Source organism: Sinocyclocheilus grahami, unplaced genomic scaffold (genome assembly GCF_001515645.1).
Source record: "Sinocyclocheilus grahami isolate Dianchi unplaced genomic scaffold, SAMN03320097.WGS_v1.1 scaffold187.1, whole genome shotgun sequence".
Classification (NCBI taxonomy): domain Eukaryota; kingdom Metazoa; phylum Chordata; class Actinopteri; order Cypriniformes; family Cyprinidae; genus Sinocyclocheilus; species Sinocyclocheilus grahami.
Window position 1 is genome coordinate 1,178,714 of NW_015505366.1, and position 7,578 is coordinate 1,186,291.

General features: G+C 36.1%; 1 protein-coding gene across 4 annotated transcripts in view; it reads left to right on the top strand.

The window, feature by feature from the left end:
* Positions 1-383: 383 nt before the first annotated feature.
* Positions 384-7,578, top strand: part of adcyap1r1b (adenylate cyclase activating polypeptide 1b (pituitary) receptor type I) — a 24,407-nt gene continuing 17,212 nt past the window's right edge. For all 4 annotated transcript variants that reach the window (XM_016284732.1, XM_016284733.1, XM_016284734.1 and 1 more), the window contains exon 1: positions 384-716. The gene's annotated coding sequence lies outside the window, so the exon portion shown is untranslated. The remainder of the gene's footprint in view (positions 717-7,578) is intronic.

Sequence of the window (7,578 nt, forward strand, 5' to 3'; positions counted from 1 at the left end):
ACTATATAAGTGATAAATAAAACCACCGCCCGAAGGAACCTAAAGAAAAGCATTCATCAGCGATCCTCACGCGAACGCTAATTCTGTTCTCGTCGTTTGACTTGTTTTTGACTTTTGGCCTATGCAGAAAAAATATATATACTTTAAGATCTACCAACAGCTTTGACTTCCCCTGACCTCTGATTTTCTACATTTATTAGTAGAGCTTTATTTCTGGACTGGACTCACTGCAACAGACGAGAGAGAGAGAGAGAGAGAGAGAGGGGGAGAGAGAGAGAGAGAGAAAGAGAGAGAGAGAGAGATGGGGGTGTTTAAAGGGGTTCATCTAAATGCGCAGCGCATATCAGGGATCAGTGAGTCTGCGCGGATAATCGCTCAAGCAGCGGTGTGTTACTACAATATAGAGAATTGCGACTCACATCCATATCACATTCCTTAACCCAAACCCTGGCTTTTATATGTATTTATGTGCGCGTATTTTTCATTAATTGCCTTAATCAGACGTTTTTGTTCCCTCGGTCATCTTTGAGAGAGAGAGAGAGAGAGAGAGAGAGAGAGAGAGACTACTTGTCCACAGAAGTTTTTGGGGGCGTCTTGGGGGAATGTTTGTGCACCAGCGCGCCGCAGCAGTTACAACGCCTGTGACTGACAGCGCGAGACACTCTGCATTCTGCATCGTGTTGACACATCCTTTCGCGAGACCATCTGCCTACTGGGTCAGTAAGATTCATGATGCATTGTATACTACTCATTCTTGCAGTGACCATTTAGTGAGTTCTATATTGAAACGCATTTCATTCCTTTTGCTGCATGTGTACTGAAATTGAATGTACAGTACGAATCAATAGCTCTCGTATGGATATTATTGAGCGAATACTTCCATTTTATATGTCAGTTTTTATATTGTGCATTTTACTGTGGATTTGGTGGTCGAAATGCTATTTAATGGGGTTGGCTGGAGAGTGGTTTGAAGACGGTCTGCGATTTACTGTATGTTTAGTAGTAGTAGTAGCCAGCTGGGAGTTGTGCGGTTCATTTTTACATTTTAGTGCAATGTGCATTCCTTATGATAAAATCAAATGCATTAAAAGCAAAAAAGCAACAACAACAACAAAAAAAGAAAACAGCATCAGCGTGCAACATCGTCCCGTTTAAAGGACAGATATAGCCTAACTGTCATGGAGCTGCTACTCATGTTGTTATTAAAACAGCTTGTATGATATACCACAACTTAAAACATTATTAGCCAATAAATGATTTTAATGTACAATTCAGCAGATCACAGAATTTGCCCACCGTATATTCACGTTATTGCTATATTAATAGTCAATGACTTACAAGACTTTGATTGTATTCATCCTACATGAATTATAAATGTTGAAACCTTATAGCCACGCCACACCCAAACTATAGTGCGATGATTGTAAAATGGCAGCACCAACTTATAAGGGAATATATATAGACCTATTACTTTATATCAATTTCATGTATTGCAGATATTGCAGACATTAAAATTACATATTAAAATATGTATATATAAATTGCATTCAGTGTGTTGAATTTAAATTCATCACGTTACGCAGTCTCTTTGCGTTTTTTTTATTTTTCCTTACATTAGTTCATTCCTAATTTTAAGATTCAAAATATTTAATATATTTAATTTATGCATTACATTACATTAAATATATTTACATATTTGCCAATGTGTGAAGTCACCTTTTACCCTTAAATCAACTTTTTTTGTTTTCTAGCCCTGGTTGTGTGATTGCTGAAAGTCCTCAGTATAGCCATACAATTATGTTATTATTACTTGTTGATCTCTATTTTGAATGAACTCAGCATAAAAAAAAACAAAAAAACAACAACTTTGATTTGATTTGATTGCGGTGAATAGGAGATCAGTCTCTCTCCTTCCTTCCTCTTTCCTTTCCCTGTTTGTGTTGGATAGTATAACATATCCACTGCAGAGCCTCTCTAACTGTTACGTCGGTATTCATTTCAATTCTTGTTACTCTCTGGTGTCTTTTGAAACAGACCTCTCAAGTTATTTTGTTGCATGTGTTGTGTAAATGAACTGTTTTACAATTTTACTCTCAGTTCAGTTCGATGGACCTCTGCTAGTGCACCATTAAAATTACACCACATTATATGGTGTTCAGTTACAACCACTCACCACTAATGGTATAAGAACTGAAGATGAACAGGTTTATATGTGTTTGATATTGAGTTGAGATCCCAGTTTAACACATTTTATAAAGAGGCAGGATACTGCAGGCTTTTGTGCACTTGATTTAAGAAAAACTGAAATTTTAATTGATTTTGGCATCGCTTTCAATCTACATAAAGTATTGGTCTATATTGTCTGTATATAGTACGCCTCAATTAATAGACTTATAACTTTATGAAACACTCCATGCATTTTCATATATGAAATGTGTAGCTATGCAAACAATAAAGTCAGATAAGTGTACAGCTTTATGTAAACCCATGCGTCAACTCATGGAAGATAAATTTATTAATTGTTTAGTAAAGCTATTACATGTAAAAATGTAGTGCAGTTTTTTGTTATCACTGCTATAGATGTTTTATATGTATCAATATATAGTCATTCATGGTCCATATATTGCAGTATATTGATAAATATGCTATATATAAATAGCACAGTTTCCCATAGATGGAAATTTATTATTTAATATATTGCATTATATTTTCAAGTATATTCCTATATAATTTAGTTTCATCAGAGCTGACTTCATTTTGATATTTTCAAGATCAGAATGTACATAGACACATTTTGAGCTGTACTTTTAAGTCCTTGGTTTATAAGATTGTGCAGCACATTTTTATGATTTTATGATTAACATGCACAAAGAAGCAATGATAAATAAACTAATGTGTGTGATGGTATATAATAAAAATCTGTTTGCTCACTGTGTGTGTGTGTTTTCAAATATATTTGTGCACACACAGTACAATATATTTATACATACACAGTACGATATATTGTCACAAGTACATCTGTATATTATGAAGTGTATTATTGAATATAAATGTACATACATTACAATATATTATAAGTAAATTGTCACACATTTTTCAATTTATGAAAATCTGAAAATCTATTTTTCAATATATTGTTATATACATTATATTATTCTGTATATTTTCAATATGAATTCAGTTAATATTTTGATTGTTAATACATATATGTAAGGAAATATATTTTCTTTGAGTAAGTGAATCAACCCTGCAAAATCCAGCAGTGAGACACCAGTAGTCATTACTGTCTGCTGAACGCATGTCTCGGTGTCTCATGCCATTAGTTCGTATCTTATGCATTTATTTATTTATTTATTTATTTTTTGAAGTGCCAGCTCTGATGACCTCGTTATTTTCTGTGTATTCAGCATTTTTTGACGTTGGGCATAAATTCTACATTCACATTTTGCAAGCCTGTTGTCAGGCGCTGACACCCTGTTTAAATGATTTGTGCTTGTATCACATACATACAGTGCTTCTTTAATAATAACAATTCACTCTGATACCTGGGCGTTTATGGCACAGTAATTGAAGTCACCCCATGCAATCCCTTGCGATTTGTACTGAGAGAAAACAATAAAGAGAGAAAGAGACTCCAAATTCCCTAATTCCTGATTTACACTATGTATTCGCTCAGTGTTTTAAAGACAGAAATGTGTTTATATGCTAATGGTAATCCCCCTCCTTCTTCTTCAAACAACAATTGAACATCTAAATGTAGCTGAGAAGACTTTAGTGACTTAGTTCACGATTTGTCAGCCTTAGTTCGGTATTAACACACTCTGAGATTTATGAAGAATATTCAGTAGAGAAATTAGGTCAGAGATCCATCTTATGCATGTGCGACATATTTTATCCATCCTCAAGGATGAAAATGAATAAATCCACTGCATATCCCTTTCATTCCCTCCATATTGGTCATTTATGGTCTTTTCTTTCTTTCTTTCTGCACACTAAACCTGGATATATTGTGTCTGGATATATTGTGAGTGGTGGTCTGACAAATTACTTTAGCTTCAAATGACCACTAGCTAGTGGAGCAGGGCAGATCTAATACAGCTACATAGCAATATTGGAACATTGCAACATTGTGGTGTCTCTGCGCTGTGTGTGCGTTTGATAGATATCATTGTGGGGAATGAAAACCAGGGTTATCAGCTGGTCAGACTGACATGCCTTATTACGTCTCCCAAAGTCATTTGGAGTGTGATGATAACCTTGGCTGGATCGCTGGCCTCAGGAGGTTGGGGAGAGCAGGCATGACTTGTTCTTTTTTACACCGGCATCCTATTTAGAATAGTTTTTTACTTGTTGTGTTTGAGTTTCAGGAATTTAATCTTTTGGATTAAAAGTTTAGCAAAAGCCAAATTCAACAGCGATTATATATTAACAGTCTTTCTCCCCAACATTAGATATGATGACTTTGACTTGCCTATTTGAAATGAAAACCAGTACAAACCTACACTTCCAATGAAAACAGAAATCATATGCACACTATCATTTAAAAGTTTGGGGTCAGTAGATTGTTAGACATCGTAAAGACATTGTTAAAGAAGATTTCAATTTCAAATAAATGCTGTTCTTTTAAACTTTCTATTCATCAAAGAATGGTGGGGAAAATGTGTCATGATTTTCACAAAAATATTAAACAGCACAATCTTTTTCAACATTTATAATAATAGGAAATGTTTCTTGAGCAACAAATCAGCATATTAGAATGATTTCTGAAGGATAATGTGACAGGACTGGTGTAGTGGCTGCTGAAAATTCAGTTTTGCTATTTAAAAAAATTGTAATATTACTATTTTATTGTATTATTGATCAAATAAATGCAGCCTGGGTGGACATTTACTAAAAAAGTAATTACTATAGAATACTTACCAACCCCATTTTCTTTTAAATAGTAGTATAACATATGCAAAACAATTTCAAAACTGAATGTGTAACAAATCATAGAAAGATAAAAATATCAAGATTATTTACACATACAGTATACAAAACCAAATCTCATTACTTATGCAATGGTATGTGAAAATAAATCACATTTCAGACTAGAATGGAGTGAAATTACATTGGATGTCATAGACCTGAAAGCCAGGAAAATGCTTAAGGAATGGCACTAAATCTGTCACATATTGTAAGCTATGAAGTGCCACCTGTCCCTGAAGTATGCCCTTCAGCTAGCCAAGCTGTCAGTAGCAGTGTTTGACCTCTAAATGCTAACACACTCCACATAATATTTTGCCAATTTAGACGAAATATAAAATATTCAAACGCTTTGGTAAAAGCAATCCAGCCTAACAGTTCCCTCATACAGGACGGCCCACCAACCCATATGTTGTTCTGTCGGTAGAATCAGTTTTACCTAATTGTGAAGGCATGTCCTTTTGTGGAGAGGATTTATTGTGATTAATGTGCCCCGGCGAGTGTGCAAAGGGAAAGTGTTTAGGCATGCAGCCTATCTGTGGTCTCTGATAGCTTGAGCACACACTCTGGAATGTTGACACTCACACACATATGCAAATACTGCCATACTATCACCCATTGAGTCCCATAGTCACACTTCAAAGGCAGAGGAAACACACATGCACAGCACAGACGTACATTTTCAAATATACACTTTCCTAGAGACGACATTCATTGTAAAATGGATTTTTCCCCACCTATATTTCTTTATATATTTTGACATTTAGTTGGATTTTGTTGACACTTTATCCAGTGAATGGGGTAAGAAAACTCAAGTTCGCCCTTATATGACTTTGGCACTGGCAAGCATGTTTCTCTTTATTGTTACAGGTTAGTCTGTTTTCGCTTCTTTGTGCATGCGTGAATGTTTGTTTTTTTGCGCCTTGTCTAGCATGTCTCAGAGTAATTTTGAGGCATCGTTGGGGAGTTCTCAGCCAGTCAGCTTCATTATACCCACTAATTACAGCAAGAGCTGTTTCCAGAGCAGCTGTTCCACTCGTTCTTCCTCCAGCCCTCCATCTATCTACGTATCCATCCATCCATCACACTTATGCTCTCTTTATCTCTTTCATTTTCCCATATAAGTGTACCAAAGTCTGCCCTACAGCTCCTTCCTCCCCCTGCCTTCATGAGATTGGTGCTTGTGATGAAGAGAATTGAATCAGCAATTATCCTAGCAATACCGTGAGTTGCGTCATAAGGCTGTGCTCTATGATACAAGTGTTTTTGATAAACAACTTAACAATAATAGGCCCTATAGTTTTCGCTAGACACATGTACTGTTTGTGGTCAGTGTAGTTAGTGGCCATGTATGGTATAATACTGTGTACAATAGAGTGTGTTGAAACCAGCCCATTCAATCTCAATATCATGAACATTTCCATCACAATGCCATTTCCACCATCCCAAATTATGTATGTGTGTAATACCATTATGTGGTGGTAATGAGTGATTTAATAAAAAGATATATGTATACAGTGGCGGCTGGTGGGTTTTAAAGGGGTCATATGATGCGATTTCAAGTTTTCCTTTCTCTTTGGAGTGTTACAAGCTGATTGTGCATAGAAAAGATCCCTGAAGTTGCAAAGACTAAAGTCTCAAAACCAATGAGATATTCCTAATCAAAGTTAAGACTCTGCCACGCCCCCTAAAACGGCTCGTTCTAACATGCCCCCACATATCTACCTCACTATGTGGAAATATTTGCATAATGCCTGCCCAAATTCACGCAAAGAAACAAGGCGTGGTTTCAGTAACCGCAGTTAGTAGCAGCCATGTCAGGGAGACGCTGTGTTTCTAGGCGAAAGCAAAAGCACTTTATTTGGCCTTCCGAAAGTAGATGCATTTAGGAATCTTTAAGATTACTTACAACAGAACAGCAATGCATTATATGCAATAAGGTGCTTCTGAATCAGCTACTGTTTTGTTATTAGTTTAAGTATTTGCTATTGACTGTTCAAATGCTAAGTTTTGCGCATCTTGTGTGTGTGTGTGTGTGTGTGTGTGTGTGTGTGTGACAGAGAGAGAGAGCGTGAGAGAGAGAGCGCGAGAGAGAGAGCGCGAGAGAACGAAAGAGAGAGAGAGAGAGAGAGAGAGAGAGAGAGAGAGAGAGAGGGACTTTGTAGAAAACGAAGCATTTGAGAGAGGCGGGGCATAGAGGACCTACAATAATGTACAGTATTTGAAAAATAATGTGTTTTTATAACATTAAAGCATGTCAACATATTCTGTTACATCAAATACACAATAAGACATGGGCTCCCCTGAAAACGTGATTTGTGAAATTTTGGGGGGGTCTCAAAAAATATTGACAATGTGTTATTTTGACGTGCAATTTCAGTTTTGTTTAGTGTGATCATCGTGGATTATTATGTGTAAAATTGCAAAAATATCATTCAGTCATGCATGACGGCGATTTAAACCTAATTCACTTCAATAAAGATAACTATACATGCTATTCTTGTCATGAGCATCAAGGTGTGGGAGCGCTGCGGTGCAAATTCCACTCATGTTTAGTACATGTTAACTCAAAGATTCGTAGAAAAATATAAACGTTGGACTCTGTGGTCGATT